Below are 23140 nucleotides of genomic sequence, written 5' to 3' on the forward strand. Positions count from 1 at the left end.
GGCTTCACTGGAGAAAGGTTAAGAAGGAACATGATTCAAGCAATGAAAGGAAGGGAAAATATCAAGATCAGTGGGATATTGAAATGACTCCATGTGCCATTTAGAGTTAATACATTCACATCAAAATTTCTGTGTGCACTATTGCACTGAAGTTACTGTTCCCTTTATGTTAAATCAGTAATTGAAATTGTGCACAGCTTGATGTTAATGGATTAGCCAACTCTCTAAAAATAACACACAGAGGAATTTCAATAAGAAGGGAAGTTAACTTTAACTGTGGTTACTGAGCTAAAGTAGAGAATATAAAATTAGAAAGCTGCAAGTCAGAAGACCTTTCTACCCACCCACCCAGTAGTGGCTAGGAGGATAACCAAACGCTGTTAGCGTTATATTGATTCCCTATTTTAAAAAGTAGCAAGATGAATAGGCGCTCAAGTCCAGGATTAAAGGTAATAGGGATAAGCATAGATGGCTGTTATAATCCTGAGCCTTGCACGGGTCAGCTGCAGACCACAGCTACTGATGGTTGAATAGAATGAATCATTGTTGTCTCGAAATCCCGACAGTATTCTTGCCGCACTACAGGACTTGGGAAGATGATCATGATACATTTGTAGTTCTTGGAGTTTCTGTGATTGGATTGGAAAAGGTAGGTCAATGATCTTCAAAATTCCACATGGTCTGTGGAATGATCATGATGGTTACAGTCTCTTCTTTCCTCCAAATGTCAGCCTCATGGAAAATGAATTCATAAGGACATTAATCCAGTTGCAAACAGAGATAGTGTGATGATGGAAAAGATGAAAATCGCTTACTGTCACAAGTAGACTTCAAAAATGAAGTTACTGTGAAAAACCCCTAGTCGCCACATTCCAGCGCCTGTTCGGGGAGGCTGGGACGGGAATTGAACCATGCTACTGGCCTGCCTTGGTCTGCTTTAAAAGCTAGCTCTTTAGCCCTGTGCTAAATCAGCCCCAGAAAGCAGATGGTTGACTTAATTTTCTACATTACCTAGACTGGGATGAAAATGAGGGGCGCGATTCTCCACTCCCCATGCCGGATGGGAGAATCGCGGGAGGGCCGGGAAAATCACGACAGACCGCCCTGTCACCCCCCGCGATTCTCCCACCCTCCCCAAAATCTCACGCCGACCAACAATTCTCCAGCCCGGATGGGCCGAGTGGCCTGGTGAACCCGACCGTTCACGCTGCGTCAACCACACCTGGTCACTGCCAGCGTGAACATCTTTCGACCGGTAAGTGTGGGGCCTGTGGGGGGCGGAGGGAGGATCAAGCACCACGTGCCTGCTCATCAGATCGTCGGGCCGGCGTCTGTAAACGATGCACTCTTTTCCCTCCACCGTCCCGCAATATGAAGCCGCCATGTCTTGCGGGGCAGCGGAGGGGAAGACTGCAACCGCGCATGCGCAGGTTGGAGCCAGCCAACCTGCGCATGCGTGGCCGACGTTGCTTCGGCGCCGCCGGCCGCGTCATTCCTGGCGCGCCGCTTTGACACAAGTGTCAAGGCCGGGCGCACGGGATTCATGCGCCGCTGCTCCTAGCCCCCGGGGGGAGAATAGGGGGCAAGGAGCGGCCTCCGACGCCGGAGTGAAACATTCCGGGTTTCACTCCGGCCTCGGCACTCAGTCTCCCTTTGGGAGAATCACGCCCGAGAGCTGCCCTCCCTTCTCTAAATTTCATAAGGGAGGGAGGAGAATGAGATGTTTACAGAATTAGCCCAAGTTGGTTGCTTTGGAAAGTAGCCAGCGTACAGGCTTTAATCTGGACTCAAATTAAACTGTGTATTGTCGAAGCAATGAGACTTGGACCAGGTTCATGCAGTATGTCCACCATCAAGGATCTGTGACAAATCTGACTTCACAGATTTTCAGGTTTGTGGATGATCTTCATGTCCCTTAATTGGTAGAGATAGAAGTGCTAAATTAATGTATTCCAATCGGGGAAGTATGGAATTGATTTATAAAATAATTGTGCAACAAAAGATAATTAAATAAAAGCAAATTACTGTGGGTGCTGGAATCTGAAACGAAAGAGAAAATGCTGGAAAATCTGGCAGCATCTTTAGGGAGAGAAAAGAGCTAATATTTCGGGTGTGATGATTCTTTGTCAAAGCCCTGGTGTTCAAAGCAATGGGTAGGAACCTGCTTTGACTAAAAGTCATCGGACTTGAAACATTAGCTCTTTTCTCTCCCTACGGATGCTGGAGACCTGCTGAGATTTTCCAGCATTTTCTCTTTCGTAAAAGATAATTAAACCCATGGAACTTCCGGTAACGTCATAGAAACATAGAAAAATAGTAGCAGGAGGGGCCATTCGGCCCTTTGAGCCTGCTCTGCCATTCATTATGATCATAGCTGATCATCAAGTTCAATACCCTGATCGCGCCTTCCCCCCTTATCCCTTGATCCCTTTAGCCCTAAGAACTATATTGAATTCCTCCTTGAAATTACGCAATGATTGCGTAATGTTAGGTGGATTGGCCATGCTAAATTGCCCGTAGTGTAAGGTTAATGGGGGGATTGTTGGGTTACGGGTATACGGGTTACGTGGGTTTAAGTAGGGTGATCATTGCTCGGCACAACATCGAGGGCCGAAGGGCCTGTTCTGTGCTGTACTGTTCTATGTTCTATGATTGGCCTCAACTACTTTCTGTGGTAGTGAATTCCACAGATTCACCACTCTCTGGGTGAAGAAATGTCTCCTCACCTCAGTCCTAAAATGTTTACTCATTATCCTCAACATATGGCCCCTAGTTCTGGACTCCCCCACCAGTGGGAACATTCTTTCTGAATATACCCTGTCTAATCCTGTTCGAATCTTGAAAGTTTCTATGAGATCCTCTCTCACTCTTCTCAACTCCAATAAATATAATCTTAACTGACTTAGTCTCTCCTCGGATGTCAGACCCATCACCCCAGGAATCAGCCTGGTAAACCTTCACTGCATTCCCTCCACAGCAAGAATATCCTTCCTCAGATAAGGACACCAAAACTGCAGACAATACTTCCAATGCCCTAGACAATTGTAGTAAAACATCTTTATTCCTATACTCAAATCCTCCCCTGTAAAGGCCAACATACCATTTGCCTTCTTTGCTGCCTTCTTTACACGCCAACTGATTTTAGGAGGAGATTTTAATTGTGTATTGTATTTGAAGTTGGACCGTTCCAGGCCTGGATCGGTGGACCCTTCGGTGATGAGGAAGGAGCAAACAGCATTCATGGAGGAAATGTGGAGGGTTATAGACACCTGACGATTTATGCACCCAACGGGAACGGGCAAGGAGTATTCATTTTTTCCGCCAGTGCACAAGCTGTATTCAAGGATGGACTTCTTTGTTATGGGTAGGAACATGCTTTCAGAGTGAAGAGCGCAGATAATTTAGCTGTGGTCACCTCAGCTATTGTCACCACAATTCCTCTCTATTTATTCAAGGCCTTCAAAGCGATTGCCAACTTTCAATCGCCAACGCGTAACATTTGGTGGACCTGAAGTTGGAGGCAGGGCAGGTGCAGCGTAAGGGTGGTAGTGGATGGGATTTTGGGTGTAGATAGGGAGTAGGCAAGCCACTCAACACCAGAGAATTGCACATGCAGGAGCAGTTTGACCTGCTATCCACAGGTCGGGTGGTTCACCAGCTTAACCTCTTAAAGGGGAAGGTATATGAGTACGGGGAGAAGGCTAGCTGCCTGTTTGCTCATCAGTTAAGGCGACAGAGGGCTGCCAAGGAGTTTGTGAGGCATGGGAGCCAGGGGTGGGCTGGTTCCTGACCCAGAGAAAGTCAATCAGGTGTTTAGGTCCTCCTATGAGGGTCTCTCTAGGTCGGAGCCACCAGAGGACGAGCAGGGGATGGTGGAGTTCTTGGATGGATTAGAGTATCACCAGGTGTCGGAGGAGTTGCAGGAAGAATTGAAGGCGTCGATGAGGTTGGAGGAGGTCCACAGGGCCTTGGAAAAGCAGCAGATAGAGAAGACACCGGGACCAGCTGGCTTCCCGGTGGAATAGGTTGGTGCTGGGGATGTTTAATGACTCATTGGTGCAGGGGTGTCTCCTGGAGATGCTGCATCAGGCGTTCGTCTCCCTCCTTCTGAAGAAGGACCAGGAGTCCACAGAGTGTGGGTCGTACTGCCCAATTTGTTTACTTTACGTGAATGCAAAACTTTTGGTCAAGGTCTTGGCACTAAGGTTGGAATCTTGCCTCCCGGAGGTAGTGGGGAAGACAAGATGCATTTTGTGAAGGGCAGAATGTTGTTGGTTAATATGAGGTGGGTATTTAACATGGTTCTCATACTGGCATCGGAGTCAAACTCGGAAGCAATCTCTGCAGCTTTGGAGAAGTTTGAATCAGTCCGGGGTTTGTGTCATGGGGTAGGCTGTTATATGATGCACTGTCTGCGAGTGTGCGAAGGAACAATTTGAGTTTGGGGTCATTTAGATTGTACAGTGGGATGAAGCAGGGATGTCCTATGACCCCTCTGTTCGCGTTGGCGATTGAAAGTTGGCAATCGCTTTGAAGGCCTTGAATAAATAGAGAGTGATTGTGGTGGGGGGTGGATGATTTTCTGTTGTATGTAAGGAATCCTGAGCCAGTTATGGGGGATACTTTAGGCAACTTGAAGCAGTTTGGCTCCTTGCCAGGTTATAAACTGAATGTTGGGAACAATGAGTATTTTGTGAGGGGAGGAGCTGGGCAGGCGGGCCTGATGATCCATCTGGGGGGGATTAGTTATTGCTATTCGGGAGTCCAGGAGGTGGGACAGTCTCCCATTGCCATAGGCAGGCTGAGTTCAATCTATTAAGAATGAACATTGCGCCACGATTTGTGATCCTGTTTCAAGGCATCCCGGTTTTTCTACCAAAGTCGTTTTTTGGGAAATGGAACAGCTCATAATGGGTTTCATTTGGGCGGTGAGAACTCCTCGGATTTGGAGGGGGTCCTACAGCAGGAGAGGCAAATGGGGGAGGGTTGGCAGCAACAGGGAGAGTTGTTTGGGTGATCTGGGTATTAGGCAGTTATTTGGGTGAGGATGGAGTCAGGGTTCTGTAAAGGGATGGGCTTGGACACGCTGGCGATGGCATCTCTGCCATTTGCTCCAGCAAAATATTTTTGAACCTGGTGATGGTCGCCACGTTAAAAAGATGTCAGTAACTCATTTTAAGTTGAGGGCAGTGTCAAAGTGGACCCCTATCTGTAGGAATCATCTGCAGGATTCACCATCAGCGTTATTCTCTGCTTTGTTGGCAGCTCATCCACGCACTGGGGTTTCCCAATGCTGTGTAGTGGTCACAATGGGAAATCCCATTGTATCCTGGGATTGAGATAATCGACCTCCAACAACAATGACTATCTTCCTTTGTGCCAAATATGGCTCCAACCAGAGAAGAGTTTTGCTCCTGATCACCATTGATTCCAGTTTTACGAGGGTTCCTTGATGCCGCACTTGTTTAAATGTTACCCTGATGTAATCACTCTCACCCCTTAAATTCAGCCCATTTGTGCCTGTTTATCCTCAGGCTGTAATGAAGTCAGGAGCTGAATGGCTCTGGCATAATCCAAACTGAGAGTCAGTGATCAGGCTTTGCTGAGTAAGTGCTGCTCGATAGCACTGTCAATGACCCCGACCATCACTTTGCCGATGATCAACAGTTGACAGAAGGGGTGGCCATTTGCTGGGTTGGATTTGCCCTGCTTTTTCTGTACAGGACATACCTGGACAGTTTTGCAAATTGATGGGTAGATGCCAGTGTTCTAGCTGTACTGGAACAGCTTGTCTAAGGGAATGGAGTGAAGTTTAGATGTTCAATAACTGAGGAGGCAAGGAGCTAGACTGCAGTTGTAAGTATTTTGAACGCACATTATCAATAGATGGGACTTGCTCAAACAGAGCATCTTGCCTTATCATGTTATTATACGTTATCTTGTATCCTTCATCTTGAATATAATTTGTGCCACGTTGCTGGATATATGAGCTGATAGCAGAGTGATATCAATGGGGCACCCATGACCTCAGCAAACAGTGGGATGAATAATGTATCAATATAAGCAATGAGATTTCATGACCATGACAAAAGAAAGTGAACAGTGGAAATAGATTAGAATCAAATCAGGTACAGAAAGAGAAATAAAAAGAGGGAAAGATTGCCATGGACAGGACACAGACCACGGAAAGGCCCAATGACATTGGGCAGGAATTATTGGTCGGCGAGCGGGCACGATCGGAGAATCCCACCCAGTGACGTAAAATAAAGAACAAACGCGAAATGAAGTTTGCAATGTGGGAATTTTGCCTTCGCCTTTTCCTGATACAGCACACAAAAATAAGAGAAACTTTGAAACAGTTGCTTATTTAAAAACTTCTAAATCCTCTTTCAAGCTCTTTTCATGTTCATAAACTCAAAAACCGCACAGGTACTTGGAAAGAGGATACTATGCAGCAAATTCTGATTACCACAAGACCATAAGGCAGAGGAGCAGAAATTGGCCATTAGGCCCATTGAGCCTGCTCCGCCATTCAATGAGATCATGGGCTGGATTCTCTGCCAGCGATTGCTCCTTTTGTTTCCGATGGCGTGGGGCTGCCCCACAATGGGAAACCCCATTGACCGGCCGACATAACGGAGCATCCCGCCAGCGGGTGAAATGGAAATGTGGCGCGGCGGGGCAGAAAATCCAGCCCCGTGACTGCTAATTTACAATAATCCTCTCAACTCCACTCTCCCACTTTATCCCCATAACTCTTGGTTCCCTTACTGATTCAAAATATGTCCATAGATGCCGGAGGGTTTTTACTCTTGAGTTTTACAATTGCCATACAACTGGAAATGCTCGAAATGGATATTGGGGCACGAATAGGAGGAAAATTCTTCATGTCACTGGAATGTGATTCCTCAATTAACTAAGCATTTAAAAAAATAATTCCTTCAAATTAAATACTTCAACAAGAAGTCAGATTTGCTTTTGGGTGGCTTTTGGTGAATAAGGGAATGTTAGCTTGGATTGGTTTTCTTCATTTATAACTGATAAATGCGACCAACAAAACAAATGTTGTCAAACAAAGGTTCCGAATTGCTATGGAGCAATGTCTTGAACCTTACAAGAGGACATGAGCAGCATTCTCCCTGGAGCCTGTTTGCAAATCTCTTCAGAGGCCAGAGGCTTGGCATGGTTTCATTCTTTCAATCCCATAATCACTCTTTTTGTTGTTGTGCTATTTCTTTCCTGACAAGAAATTACAGAACATCCATTAAGCTTTTAATGTTTCTTTTAAACTCAGTTTGAACAAAAACTTCTAAACCATATTCCTGCAGTTTTTACCTCTTGACTTGTTATCAGCGCAGGCCATTTGTTCTCCCACAGTATTTGATATCATATTTAATTAAAAGAGACTTAAGTCCTTCAAAGTCTTTGATCAGAACCACCAAACTGATTAAGCTGATTAATTTAACACTGTCAGACACACAATATATGAGATGGTGCCATAACTGAGTGCTAGTTTTCAGATTTATTATTCACACACTCTTTTATTAGTCAGGGACACAGTCAGTCTCTCCTAATTAAATTTTACTACTATTAAGTGCTCAATGTAATGTTCGTGGTGCAGTTTATTAACTGAAGCTATTATACATTTAACATTTTGTTTTTAATTTGACTTTTTTTGGCAAATGTTGTAAGACGCAAACTGTGAGGTGAAGCAGTTTGGAAACTGTGCATCTTGCCTATATTTTAACCCTGATGAAAGAAAAGGAAGTATTAAATTTACAAGCAGAATCTCAGGATTCCTCAATGCCTTGCATTCAATTGAGTACTTCTGAGGTGTTGTGGCTTTGCAAAGTAGGAAATGCCGCAGCAATTTGCCCACAGCAAGGTCTCATAAACAGCGATGTGTTAAATTACTCCTTAGGTTGGAGTTGCAGGAATAAGGTGGGGGAATTGGGCCGAGGTAGGATGGTCTTTCAAAGGGTCGGTGCAGAGTCAATGGAAGAATGGCCACCTTCTGCATGGTAGGAATTCTATGAACAGAAGAAATAGGAGCGGGAATGGACTGTATGGACCTTTGAGGCAGCTTCTTCATTCAATAAAGTTCATGGCTGATCATCTACCTCTACCTTCTCGCCTTATCCCCAAATTACCTGATTCTCTTAGTATCCAACATCTATCGTCCCTGTTTTGAATATACTCAGCAGTTGAGCACCAACCGCTCTCTGTGATAGTCAATGCCATACATTCACAAACTGTTGAGTGAAAAATAATTCTCCTCCTCTCAGCCCAAAATTGCCGTTCCCTTATTCTGAGACCATGATCTCTAGTTCTGGGCTCTCCAACAAGGGAAACATTTTCTCAGCATCTGCTAAGCCTCCAATAATAAGATAAACTAGTTTTTTTTCCAGTGATGTTGACTGGGGGAGAAATAATGGCCAAAACACCAGGGTTGAACTCTTTTGGTCTTCTTCAAAATAGTGCCATTTGATCATTCAGATCAGGCTTGTGCAATATACGGCCAGAAGGGCGGAAACAGCTCATAAAGCCCGTTTTCAAATTGCTGGTCAAACGGTAGTTTTGAATGGAAAAATCTGTATGGAGTTGCTCCTCCAATCAATCATAGGATATTTCTTTCCCATGTGTAGAAGATAGTTAACCTGTGATTGGAGTAGCAATGAACATGAGTGGCGGTGAGTTTGGGGTATGTGGAGCAGAGGACTAGGAGCAAGGCCCAGGGAGCAGAGGTGCCAGGGAGCTGGGGGCCAGGGAGCACAGGTTCTAGGAAGCAGGAGCTGGGCCCACTGGCACCTGAGTGAGTGAATGAATGAGTGGAGATTATTAGGTAGAGAATGTGATGGGGAGATAGAGAGAGAGTATGTAAAGATAGAGAGAGAGGGTGCGTGGAGAAAGAGAAAGTGTGTGATGGGTAGAGAGAGAGTATATGAAGAGAGAAAGTGTTATGGGGAGGGAGAGAGAGTGTGAAGGGGTAGAGTGTGTGTGTGGGGGGGGGGAAGGTGAGAAAGTGTTAGCGAGGAGGTGAAAGAGTGGGGAGGAAGGTAAGAGAGTGGGGGTATTGTGAGATTTGCATGGGGTGAGTGTGCAGGGAGAGAATGCGTGCACAGGTCTGGCTCACTCCCAGTCTCAGGGTCCTCACTCATTACCCACCCCGATTTTGAGCTTAATCTTTGGAGTTGAATGCAAACCCATAACTTTCTGACTCAAAGGTAAAGAGTGCTACCACTGACTGATGCCTCTTGTGATTTGTATATTATAGTAACGTATCACAGCGATGAAAATTTTGTTTTGTCTTTCTTCGGTTTGAACAAAAATTGGGTGCGATTTTGGGTAGCACACAATCTCTGTTAAGCAGACGTATTTTGTCTCATACTTTGGCAATTACAATCACACTTTGTTAATTGTAAAATTACTTATCAGCTGGCTCACCCCACAAGCAATGGGAACATGTTGATCACACCTCAGGTGTCACACAAGAAAATTTCTGTGTCACACTCAAAGAAAAATACACAAAAGAACAAAAGATGCCGATGTAAGGACAGTGATTTTTCATGTCATATCTTGCTGTTTTCTTCTGCTCTTTAATTTACCTCAGGATAAGTCTGAAGGCAAACAAATTTGATTCACACACAAAAATGCTCAGCAGTTATACCTTGCAGATATGAAAAAGAAACTAATTGATTTCCAGCCTGGTGCATTGACCATCACACATCCTTAACAATTCATCAACTTCCCATGAGCAAAATTGTCAGAGATTTGCTTGCATTAAATAAAAAGGTGTTGTCGCACTTAATGGGATGTGATAAGAAGGTGGCCAGAATGACTCCTCATCACTGATCTTTCTATCTTAATGTTTATTTTCCTTCAGGAGCCCCGCCCAGACACAATTTCATGGTAAGGTGGACAAGGCCTTGGATAGGAAACCCCCCTGTGCGCTTATTAAGGACATTAGCCACTTAATGGTCTTTTCCTACCCAACCTCAATTTGCGACAAAAGTACAGGATTTTGAATAGGCCCCACCTGGAGTACTATTTTTAACTCCAGCTGTTATGATCCTAGCAGGGTAGATCAGAAATCTGAAAACTCTTGGACGTTTCAGAAGTTTCAAAAATCATTGCAATGGAACAAGGTAGATTACATGCAATCCCCCTAGTCCTCAGCAACACCCCCCCCCCCCCACCCCCCGCCCCCCACACTCCCACCCTCATCTCTTTACCACTTACTTTTGGGTGACTGCTGCCAGTGCAAATGCCCCAACATTCATCAGGAGAGTGGAAGAAAAAGAGAGCGAGACTGTGTGCGGAGCGGAGGGGATAAAACAGAGCAAGACTGAGAGCGGAGCCGGGAGACAAAAGTGTGCATGAAAGGGTAAGACGGAGAGCGGAGACGAGAGGATAAAATCAGAGCCAAGAGGAGAAAAGAGCGTGAGAAGGACTGACACTGAGAGCAGAGTCAGGAGGATAAAAGAGTACAAGAAAGAGCGAGGCTAAGAACAGAGCCAGGAGGATAAAAGAGCGTGAGAAGGACTGACACTGAGAGCAGAGTCAGGAGGATAAAAGAGTACAAGAAAGAGCGAGGCTAAGAACAGAGCCAGGAGGATAAAAGAGCATGAGAAACAGCGAGACTGAGAACGGAGCCAGGAGGATAAAAGAGCATGAGAAACAGCGAGACTGCGAACGGAGCCAGGAGGATAAAAGAGCATGAGAAACAGCGAGACTGAGAACGGAGCCAGGAGGATAAAAGACTGCAAAAAAGAACGAGTCTGGGAATGGAGTCAGGTAGATAAAAGAGCGTGAGAAAGTGCAAGACTGAGAGGTCAGCCAAGAGGATAAAAGCGTAAGGGTGGTATTTGAGTGGAGGTGTGGAGATAAAAGAACACTAGAAAAAGCGAGACGAAGGGTGCAGCCAGGAGGATAAAACAGCACGAGAAATAGCGGCATGTGGCACAGTGGTTAGCATTCCTCCCTACGGCACTGAGGACCGGGGTTCGAATCCGGCCGTGGTTCACTGTCTCTGTAGAGTTTGCACATTCTCCACGTGTCTGTGTGGGTTTCGCCCCCACAACCCAAAGATGGATTTGCCATGCTAAATTGCCTCTTAATTGGAAAAAAGAATAATTGGGCACACTAAATCTTTTTAAAAAGCACGAGAAATAGCAAGACTGAGAGTGGAGCTGAGAGGATACAAGAGAAAAGAGAGCGAGAAATAGCAAGAGTAATAGTGGAGCCAGGAGGGTAAAAGAGTGCGAAAAAGAGTAGAACTGAGAACGGAGCCAGGAGGATAAAGGAGCACAAGAAAGAGTAGAACTGAGAACGGAGCCAGGAGGATAAAGGAGCACAAGGAAGAGTAGAACTGAGAACGGAGCCAGGAGGATAAAGGAGCACAAGAAAGAGTGGACTGAACACGGAGCCAGGAGGATAAAGAAGCACAAGAAAGAGTGGGCTAATGCGGAGCCAGGAAGATAAAGGAGCACAAGAAAGAGTGGACTGAACGCGGAGCCAGAAGGATAAAAGAGTGCGCGAAAGAGCAAGACTGAGAGCGTAGCCGGGAGGAAATGCACAAGAAAGAATGATACTGAGAGCAGAGCTCGGAGGATAATTGCACCAGAAAGAACAAGACTGAGAGCAGAGCCAGAAGGATAAAAGGGTGCAAGAAAAGCGAGACTGAGAGCGGAGTGATAGCTTGGAGTTTGGTGCTTTTGAGGTGATGTCAGAATTCAAATGTGATGCCGGGCAAGTGGAAGCAGCTGATTGGGCGAGTACGGTCAGATAAGTATTTCCTACTTTTATTGCTTACAGTTTGAAAGGAATATATTTTTTGTTATATAGGGCAATATTATGTAGTAACAAGGACCAGAAAAGAGTTTAAGTATCTTCCAAAAGGTTTAAATTAAAGGATAAGGCATGGAAGGTGAGTTTAAAGCCCTGGCTTGCTCCTCCTGCTGTTCCAGAACCACCATATATGCAGGAAGTGTTCCCAGCTGCAGCTCCTGGAAGCTTATGTTTCAGAGCTGGCGCATTGGCTGGGGGCACTATGGAGCATCCGTGATGTGGAGAGTATCATGGATTGCACGTATAAAGAGGTTGTCACACGGCAGGCTAAGATTCCACAGGCAGGAAGGGAATGAGTGACTACCAGGTGGAGCAAGAGGATTCTGCAGACTGTGCAGCAATCTCCTTTGTCCATTCCTCTGCAAAACGGATATACTGCTTTGAATACTGTTGTGGAAATGGCCTCTTCAGGGTGAAACAGAAACAGCCAAATTTGTTGCACCAAAGTTGGCTCTGCTGCACAGGAGAGGGGTAAATTTTGGGAATGCAATATTTAAAGAGAATTTAGTTGGAAGGAAATGGATAGGCGTTTCTGTGGCCACGAACGATACCCCAAGTTGTATGTTGCCTCCCTGGTGCTGGGGTCAAGGATGTCTCTGAGCAGCAAACGTACATTCAAAAGGGGGAGGGCAAACATCCAGTGGCCATGGGACATATTGGTACAAATGACATAGGTGAAAAAAGAGATGAGGTCCTAAAAGCAGAATATAGGGTGTTAGGAAGTAGGTTGAAAAGTTGGACCTCAAAAGCAGTGATATCAGGATTACTACCACGCCATGTGCTTGTCAGAGCAGAAATATCAGGACATATCAGATGAATGCGTGGTTGAAGCAATGCTGTGAGGGGGGAGGGTTTGGATTCCTAGGACATTGGTTGTGTGGTGGGGGACCAGTACAAACTGTACGGATTATACCTGGGCAGGGCTGGGACTGATGTCCTAGGGAGAGTATTTGCTTGAGTGCTTGGGGAGAGTTCAAACTAAAATGGCAGGGGGATGGACACCTAGAAAGGTAGATAGTCAACATCTTTTCCCAAGGTTAGGGGTGTCTAAAAGTAGAGGGCATAGGTTTGGGGTGAGGGGAGAGAGATACAAAAGGCCCAGAGGGACAATATGTTCACACAGAGGGTGGTGAGTGTCTGGAGCGAGCTGCCAGAGGCAGTAGTAGAGGTGAGTACAATATTGTCTTTTAAAAAGCATTTAGGCAGTTATATGGGAAAGTTGCGTATGGAGGGATATACGTCAAATGCAGGCAATTGGTACTAGCGTAGTGGTAAAAATTGGGCGGCATGGATAAGTTGGGCCAAAGGGCCTGTTTTCATGCTGTAAACATCTATGACTCTATGCAAGGAGCGAAATACATAGACAAGAACAAAAGACAGAAAGATGAATAAGAAAAGTGATAGACAGGGAAACCAAGGACCAGAATCAAACAGGGCCACAGTGAAAAATAATGGGAACATGACACAGAATATTAAAAAGACAAGCCTTAAGGCTTTGTGTATTAATGCGTGGAGCTTTTGCAATAAAGTGGATGAATTATTCACGCAAATAGATATAATGGATATGATATAGTTGTGATTACAAAGACATGACTCAGGGTGACCAGGGGTGGGAACTGTTCCTCCTGGGTATTCAGTATTTAGGAAGGACAGACAAAAAGGAAAATGTGGTGGGATTGCTTTGCTGGTTAAAAAGGACAATATGCAATATAGTGAGGAAGGATGAGTGTTGACAATGTGCAATCTGTATGGAGCTGAAAAACACCAAGAGGCAGAAAATGTGAGTGGAGGTGCATATAGACCCCCAAAATGTGGTGGAGATTTTGGAAATGGTATTAAACAGGGAATTAGAACTACATGCTATAAAGGAACATCTGAAATGATATGCGACTTTAACCTGCATTTAAATTGGGCAAATCAAATAATTAACCACACCACAGAGGAAGAATTCTTGGAGTGTCTACGGGATGGTTTTCTGGACTAAAACACTGAGGAACCAACTGGAGAACAGGCCTTCCTAGACTGAGTATTGTGCAATGAGAAAGAAATAATTGGCAATCTAGTTGTGCGAGCCCCCTTGGGGATGAGTGACCATAATATGATAGAGTTCTTCATCAAGGTGGAGAGTGACGCAGTTAATTCTGAGACTCGGGTCCTGAATCTAAATAAAGTAAACTGCTATGGTATGAGACGCAAGTTGGCTTTGATGGAGTGGGGAATGTTACTTAAAGGGATGATGGTGGATAGGCAATGCAATCATTCAAAGAGCGCATGGCTGAACTGCAGCAATTGTTCATTCCTGTCTGGCACAAAAGGGAAGGGTGGCCAAACCATGGCTGACAAGGGAAATTAGAGATAGTTTTAGATGCAAGAAAGAGGCATACACATTGGCCAGAGAAAACAGCAGACCTGAGGATTGGGAACAGTTTAGAATTCAGCAAAGGAGGAAAAAGTGATTGATTAAGAAGGGGAAAATAAAGTATGAGAGTTTGCTTGTGTGGAACATAAAAGGTTTTCACAGGTATGTGAAGAGAAAAAGATTGGCGAAGACAAATGTTGGTCCCTTAAAGTCAGAAACAGGGGATATAATTCTGGGGAACAAAGAAATTGTTGTCCAACTAAGTATATATTTGAAGTGAAATGAAAAACGCTTATTGTCACAAGTAGGCTTCAAATGAAGTTACTGTGAAAAGCCCATAGTCGCCACATTCCAGCGCCTGTTCGGGAATTGAACCATGCTGCTGGCCTGCCTTGGTCTGCTTTCAAAGCCAGCGATTTAACCCTGTGCTAATTTTGGTTCTGTCTTCACAAATATCACACCAGAAATGTTGGGGAACACAGGGTTTAGTCAAAGGGAGGAATAGAAGGAAATTAATATTAGTACAGTAGGTAAATGTTGTTGGGGAGGTTGACAGGATTGAAGGCTGATACATTCCCAGGGCCTGATAATCTAGATCCTAGAGTACTTAAGGAAGTGGTCCTCGAAATAGTGGATGTATTGGTGGCCATCTTCTAAGCTTTTTAAGACTCTGGAACAGTTCTTATAAGTTAGAAGATTGCGAATTAACCCCACAGCCAGGATTCTCCAAGACTCCGCACCGCAATTGCACCCGGCGCAGGGATGGAGAATGGGGCATCAGACCCGTGACCAGAGAATCGGCGGCAGTCGCGCGCGCACAGTCGACACGGCGCCGGTCGAGGGCCGTTGAAAGAAGCCTCTGCGGTGATTCTCGTATGGTTCCGCCTGGCGGGAGTTCGGAGTCGCGGCTGCGGTGGCCGTCCTGGTTGTGGGGTGCCAATAGACCCGTCACGGGGGAGGCCTTCATGACGGCCAGGCCGGCGATCAGGCGCCACCGATCGGCAGGCGCGAGCAATCTGGGGGGGCCTACATCTTCGGTGCTGACCCGCAGTGTGGGTCAGCCATGTCACATGGGGCCAGCGCCACAGGCGGCTGCCGCGCACATGCACGGGCCAGTGGCTGGAAGTGCAGGGCCCCGTATCGGCAGCCGGAGCTGCGTGGAGCACTCCGGGGCCCTGCTAGCCCTCTTAAAAAAGGAGAATCACCCCAGACTTTCCAGAAAAAAGTCTGGAGTGATTCGCACCCATTTTCTCTCAGGCTTGGGGACATAGCCCCATTACTGGAGAATCCCGCCCCACTATTTAAAAAGGGACATATAGAGAAAACATGGAATTATGGACCTGTAAGCCTGAAGTCAATGTGGTATTATCAGGCTACCAGAACTGCAAGGGTAAATGAAGTGTCAGGTGTAGCCACTAGAGGGAGCTACAGTTACAGCTATATAGGGCAGTGATGCTAAGCCTTTGTGGCAGAGTCGGAGAGAATGTGTGCAGGAGCTAGCTAATGAGAGTCAGAAGAGCAGATAGTGTAAGTGAGTGTGAATCATAGTTTAAACCAGTAGTGAGATTAGCTGTAGATGAGTGTAATTTAGATGTTATTAATCAACTGGGTATTCTTTCGGAGTATGTGTCAAATCCAAGTTAGTAGTGTTAATAAATTTATAGCTTTGTTTAAGTTAAAGCTATTTTGTGGTTTTTATAGACACTACACCAACCATCTGGAAATAAGCAACACAAAGAACACCACAGTTGATAGTGGGGGAAATGCTTGGGTCTATTTAAAGATTCAATAGCAGAGCACTTGGAAAACAGTGGCAGGATTGGACAGATTCAGACACGTCTTAAGGTGAGGCTAATCTTCATTGTCAAACGTACGCTTACATTAACATTGCAATGAAGTGACCATGAAAAGGCCCCAGTTGTCACATTCTGGCGCCTGTTCGGGTACACGGCGGGAGAATTCAGAATGTGCAAATGACCTAACAGCATGTCTTTCGGGACTCGTGGGAGGAAACCGGAGCACACAAAGGAAACCCACGCAGACACAGGGAGAATGTGCAGACTCTGCACAGACAGTGACCTAAGCCAAGAATCGAACCTGGGACCCTGGCAAGCAACAATTCTCACCATAGTGCTACCGTGCCACCTGAATCAGCCTGGATTTACGAAAGGGTAACCATGTTTGATAAATCTACTAGAATTCTTTGAGTATGTAATTAATAGAATTGACAAGGGGGAAGCCAGTGGATTTCAATTATTTAGACTTTCAGAAGGCTTAAGAGCTTCTATAAAGAAGCAGAACTGATTTAGCTGTGATATCTCCTATTCTTTATCCAAACCGACACGTGGCACTGCAGGTCAGCCAGCAGTAGTTTAATTACAACAGTTAAAACCAGCTCTTGTATCACTGGAGCGAAAGGAAATTATCACCTATAAGCAAATTATACATTTTATTTCTTTTATATAAATTTAGAGTACCCAATTCATTTTTTTCCAATTAAGGGGCAATTTATCATAGCCAATCCACCTACCCTGCACATCTTTGGGTTTTGGAGGCAAAACCCATGCAAACACGGGGAGAATGTGCAAACTCCACACAGAACATAGAACATACAGTGCAGAAGGAGACCATTCGGCCCGTCGAGTCTGCACCGACCAACATTAAGCCCTCACTTCCACTCTATCCCCGTAATCCAATAACCGCTCCTAACCTTTTTGGACACTAAGGACAATTTAGCATGGCCAATCCACCTAACCTGCACATCTTTGGACTGTGGGAGGAAACCGGAGCACCCGGAAAAAACTCACGCAGACACCGGGAGAACGTGCAGACTCCGCACAGTGAACCAGCGGAGAATCGAACCTGGGACACTGGCGCTGTGAAGCCACAGTGCTATCCACTTGTGCTATCGTGCTGCCCTAATGGACAGTGACCCAGAGCCGGGGTCGAACCTGGGACCTCGGCGCCGTGAGGCAGCAATGCTAACCACTGTGTCACCGTGCTGCCCTAAAATCTACAATTTAAAATATGTGTTGTGGCAGCTGGAGCATGGATAATAGCATAGGTTTATATTTTAGAGGATTCAGAATTCAATTTTTCCAAGAACTCCTTTAAAATAAATTAATAACAAAATGTATCATATGTATGTATAGGTGCAAGATTAAATCCTATTATATTGTACAGAAGAAAAGGAATCTCCTGTAAGATGCACAGAACCTTTCATTCTTCAGATTTGTTTTTCTATCAGCATTGTATTACGGACTAATTCAGCAGGAATTCTGCCAAGCAGCTTTAAAGTTTGATTTAAACTCACTGCACATGAACAAGAATTACATTTGCAAAACTCCTCAAGTCTCTGCCTATACCAAACTGTGGCAGTAATTCAAACACATTTTTTTTAAGTACATGCAAATAAGCACAGGCAGCACAGTTATCTAGACTTAAAAAGTTTATGCATAAGCACAGCCGTGTGGAATTAATGTGGTTGATGCTGAGAATGCAGGTACTTTATAGCACATTTAGGGAGTTCAACGCTCTCAAGTACCATCTCCTTGATGGTTATTGCAGTGCTGCTGTACATGTTCTCCCTCTCTCCTCTCCCACAAGCTTGCCATTGAAAACTTCCTGACCACTGTCTTTTGTTTGACTTGTCTCCTGTATGTCTTTCACTCTTTCTCTATCTCTCACGACCAAATCTTCAAGTCTCTGGAAAGTCGAAGTCCAGACGTACTATTGAAGCTACATTTCAAGATTCTATGGAAGGTCTGATGCGTGGACCTATGTGGGAATTGCCCGGGAAGTTTAATCATCCGAATGGGCAACACTCATCCTTTCCATGACCCTCCACAAAAATCTCTGATGATGGGTTTGAGCACAAGACTTGTGACAGGTCTGCGGCACTTACCTGGATATTTATTCATAGAGTTTTACAGCTCAGAAAGAGGCCCTTCGGCCGATCATGTCTGCGCTGGCCAAAAAGCACCTATCCATTCAAATCCCATTTTCCAGCAATTGGTCCGTAGCCAAATGTTAGGAAATGTCAGGCAGATTAAAACCTGGTGTAACGCCTGGGTTGACTCCACAACCAACCACCCTATCATCACTTCCACCAGCCCATGCAGCAACCCCTGAACCACCCCTGCCCCCCCCCCCCCCCCCCCCCCCCCAACCAGGATCCCTCCATGCTACCCCCTGGCTGCACCAGACCCAACAATTACCCTTTCCCAGAACCGACATTGCACCTCACCTCCTATCTACCTCCTCACCGTACTCAACTACCTACCCTACCTATTTACCCGCCTACCCATCTCACCCACTCATCCCAGACCCTGCTCCTATATTCTATTTCTCTTTGATTATCTACTAAGTCAGTCACTCCCCTCACCCATTCGTGCATTCATTCACCAACATTCTGAGACTGGAGGATGGATTCTCCGTCGGCGAGATCCTCCCCTTTGCCGTCAGCGCACTCACGCCTGGGAGTAAGATGGGAAACATTGGCCGACTGCCGCGATGGAGGATCCCGCTGCTGGCAAGATGCACCGCACCAGAAAAATGGTGTGGCGGGGCAGAGAATCCCGCCCTAGATCTTTATACTTGTAGCTAATGCCGTAAAAGCACATAATGCGGGATTCTCTCAGCCCAGGCCGGGCCAGAGAATCGGCGGAACGGGCATTAATCGCGCGACGACACCCCGACGTGGTCCGCTGATTCTCCGGAGAGTGGAAAATCGCCGCCATTGGTGCCAGCACAGTCGGCGTGGCGCCGGTCCTGCAGCGATTCTCGGCGCCATTCTAACCTTGTCTTACCTGGTGTGACCTCGGCGTGAATGGATCCGGGGGCGGCCTGGTGGGTGGGGGGGAGGAGGGGGGGGGGGTCACTCCAGTGCCCTGCTGGCCCCCTGCAGGTGTCAGAATCGCTGCTCCTGAGGCCATGTTGACGCCGTTGAGAAACGCAACGGCGTTTATGACAATGTCAACACTTAGCGTCAGGATCAGAGAATCCCACCCATATTTCATGAGTTCCCCCAACTACTCCTCTACGGAGTTTTCTGAGGGATGTCTTACTGCACATTTCTTTGATAGCAGGGATCGGAAGACCTGCAGTAGCTTCGGACCGAGAGAATCTTCATGCACAGTGACACTGCGCTCAACATTGCAAAGTCTCGGAAAATTCAGGCAAATATTTCTCTGCCTCCTTTCTCATCGGTACTCACTTCATTTCCACTCTTTTCAATCCAGTTCTGTTTCATGAAGATTCTGAGACAAGAAAAATAGAAAAGTAAAGTAGAGATCCCAATTATACTAACTTCTGCCATACTCTAAGTGAGAAACTAGGCAATGGATTAACTATTCTGTTTAAGTTTAAGCACTCAAAATAAATAATTGAGGAGAAGTTAGTACTTCAATCAATATTTTGTATGGTTACATGCTGGTGTATTGAAATTGTATGCCAGAAACCTACATTTTTTATTCACTTTACTCCAGCTCTCGGAAATTTTCCAAAGTATGACGTGCCCTTACTTTATTTTAAATTGAGTAACTGGTTATGCAATGCAAGTATTGCAGCATTTTACACAAAGAAAGATCCCATAAATGCCATGAGATGCAATGACCAATCTTTGATTTTGGTTGATGAACCAATGTTGTCCTGGACACCAAGAGAAATCCTTTTGAATGGTGCAATAAGATCTTCAGCATATCCCTAAAGTCCAAGGATTGGCAGAGCAACAATTTGCTTTTAATTGTGTAGCATTGTTTCAGCGCCAGACGGAGAGATGGTGGTATAGTGATAATGGGAAAGATTTCTTCACGAATCGGCAAAGGCCGATGCCGGGCAGGAAATGTGGAATTGAGTCCACTGATGCCAATGGAGGCTTTTCTCGTCATATAGTGCAACACTTAGTGCCAAAGATTTTCATCTATGGGTTCAATGTGGGACAGACTGATTCACACATCCTTCCATCACCTCAACATTGCAAACATCAGGGTGCCATATTTAATAACTGCCCCAGCACGCACCAGCCACACTTTGTCAGTCTGGGGTAAGTGATGACTTCCCACCCCCAAGTTTTCAGACATCTCCCTGGAGAGACTCCTGGGTGTAGCTGAAGCTCAATGTGATGTCCTCTACCTGCGCACAGGAAGAGGCGGTAGCAGCAGCGGTCAGTGTTAAAGCCATGCAGAAGAGGACAGCCTGTGCAGGAAGAGGATGAATTACCTTCTCTATTCTGCCACGATAAGTCACTCTTCTCATTCTCAAGTCACACATCCACAGAAACCTCACTGCCTGCCAACTCAAGAGACACCATCACTCACTCCCCCACACACACCTCTAACTCTCCTGAGGGTCATGTCCCCATCACCTTGCTAGTCCCACATCACCTCGCTAGTCACACACACAATCTGCACACACCAAGCATCCTTATCATCTGCTCAGGCACGTATCCTTCTTGCACTCTCCCATCTGTTATCATGCAGAAAAAGCAGGTTCACAATAAGAGTTAGAGGTCACAGATGAGCAGAGGGATGCAAGATCTAAAGCTCCTCACTGACTTTAAGGGCTGAGCTATCCAGCTGGCTGGGGAGGACGTCGCTCGCTCCAGTGCTGATGGTGAGGTCAGCCACGCTCAACCAAGTGAGTATCCAGCACTGGAACACCCATCAGGGAACCATGCTGTGAGTCATGTCTCCTGTTTCAGACACTTGCCATGCAGTAATTTCCTCTCCTTTCCGTCACAGGCACATCTGGGAAGCAGATGACAGAATCCACCAGCCAGTCCTCAACTCCAGCTCTGAGAGAAATGTAAAAGAGGAATTCACAGACCCCGGCATTGAAGACCCATCGCTGCGCTCACCCACACTCTCCACCAATACAGAGACACGCACTTCGTTTTAGAGCAACCTCGGGTCACAATCTGGTGAGTACCCTACACTGTCAGAGCCATAGCTGGCAAAGGCAAGGAACTCACAGGAGGATTGCTGGAGCTTGTAATCTGCTTAGTCCCAGCCAGATGATGTGCCTCTGGGCTTGGATGTGCATTAGTTGCTGGAGCTCCAGAGGTAAACATGGGAAAATCAGGAAGAGATATCTGGTACAGATTTGGACTGTATGGGTTGCCTCCGGGTGCCCCGGTTTCCTCCCACAGTCTAAAGATGTATAGAGCAGGTGGATTGGCCATGATAAATTGTCCCTTAGTGTTCTGGGATATGCAGGTTAGGTGAAAGAGTTGGAGGGTTGCGGTGGAGAGTGAACATGGGTGGAGTGCTCATTTGAAGGGTCGGTGCAGGCTCGATGGGCTGAATGTTCTCCTTCTGCTCTGTAGGGATTCTATGACTCTAAGTGTAATTTTCTGCAATAATGCAGCTGCTGCACTTTATCTTCTGGTTTAAATTTCTTGGGTGCATTCTCTTCAAGCGTTCTGTCCTTTTAAATGTTTCGTCCACCTTTTCGAAATTGGATCAGATTTTTGAACACCTGGGGGAATGTTCAAAATTTGCACAACAAACTCCATAAAACAATGCATTGAGGAATGTCTTGACGCATTCCACAGGAAAAATTATTTCAGGTAATATTTTGCAACCGAATCCTAAAGTAAATTAATTATTCAGCAAAGTCTCTCCAAAGTGTCTGTTAAGCTGAACTTTTTGCACACGGAAATTTTGATATTGCTTTGATATTTTAAAGCCTGCTAAAGGTTAAATTATTTCATTTAATGGCTTGAAGTTAAATGAAACCAACTAATTAATCAACCAGGAAGCTTGGAGTTTAAAACTCTCTTTGCATTTATAATTAATTGACATTTATGAGTCATTTTTCACTGATAGAAACTATTTTGGATCCAGTATGTAAAGAAACTAGTTAATTTTTTCGAGCAACTTTACAACAAGACTGTTAACAGTCTGCAGAGATAACCAAAGCATATTTAGTTACAATGCTCCTTAAAGCCTCATGAAGCAGTTGGTCTCTTCCCAACCTCCAATCTCATATTTTTTTAAAGGCGATGAGCCAGGTTGGGCCTTGAATCAAATTTAAAATACCATTTTAAAGGTGGTGTGAAAAATGCCTACAAATACCGTGATTGAAATGCAAAATCATCGGACCTATGTCCACGGGCAGAGGATTACAGAAAAATTATCCAGGCAAATTGATAGCTTTTGTTTTTTGGTTCAGGGGGTGTGGGCACCGCAGGCTAGATCAGCATTAATTGCCCATCCCTAATTGTCCTTGAACTGAGTGGTTTGCTAAGCCATTTAAGAGTCAACCACATTGCTCTGAGTCTGGAATCACATGGAGGCCAGACCAGGTAAGGACTGCAGATTTCCATTTCAAGTGACCAGATAGGTTTTTACAATAATGGCTTCATAGCCATCAATAGACTTTTAATTCCAGATATTTATTGAATTCAAATTTCATCTGCCATTGTGGGATGAGAACCCAAGTCCCCAGAGCATTACACTAGATCTCTGGATTACTAGTCCAGTGACAATACCACTACACCACTCTTGGCTACATGGCAAGCAGTTCAAATACTAGGGAACACAAGGAACTTACAATAACATCTGCATTCCGATAACCATTCACAGGTAATTTCAATGGAAATAAAAATGACGAGTGATGTAGAACAGGCTGCTGACTCCTTGGGCGGGATTCTCCAACCCCCCGCCAGGTCGGAATTCTCCGGCCCACCAAAAATCGCCCCCGCGTGAATCACGCCGCCCGCCTCGGAGAAGGGCAGGGACCGGCGCGACTCCATAGGCCCCAGGGCTGCCTGCATTCTCCGACCCGTGATGGGCCAAAGTCCCGCCCGTTCTTTGCCAGTCCCGCGGCGTAAATTAGAGTAGGTCCTTACCGGCGGGACCTGGTGGCGCGGGCAGCCTCCGTGGTCCTTGGGGGGGGTGCGGGGGGATCTGGCCCCAGGAGGTGCCCCCACGG

General features: G+C 45.7%; 1 long non-coding RNA gene across 1 annotated transcript; it reads left to right on the forward strand.

Moving 5' to 3' along the window:
• The first annotated feature begins 509 nt into the window (after positions 1-509).
• LOC119968643 lies at positions 510-21399 on the forward strand. Its single transcript, XR_005461160.1, has 3 exons — positions 510-649; positions 15908-16051; positions 20947-21399. It is a non-coding gene; the product is annotated as an uncharacterized LOC119968643 (long non-coding RNA).
• The last annotated feature ends 1741 nt before the right edge of the window (positions 21400-23140 follow it).

This window comes from Scyliorhinus canicula, chromosome 7 (genome assembly GCF_902713615.1).
Source record: "Scyliorhinus canicula chromosome 7, sScyCan1.1, whole genome shotgun sequence".
Taxonomy (NCBI): Eukaryota; Metazoa; Chordata; class Chondrichthyes; order Carcharhiniformes; family Scyliorhinidae; genus Scyliorhinus; species Scyliorhinus canicula.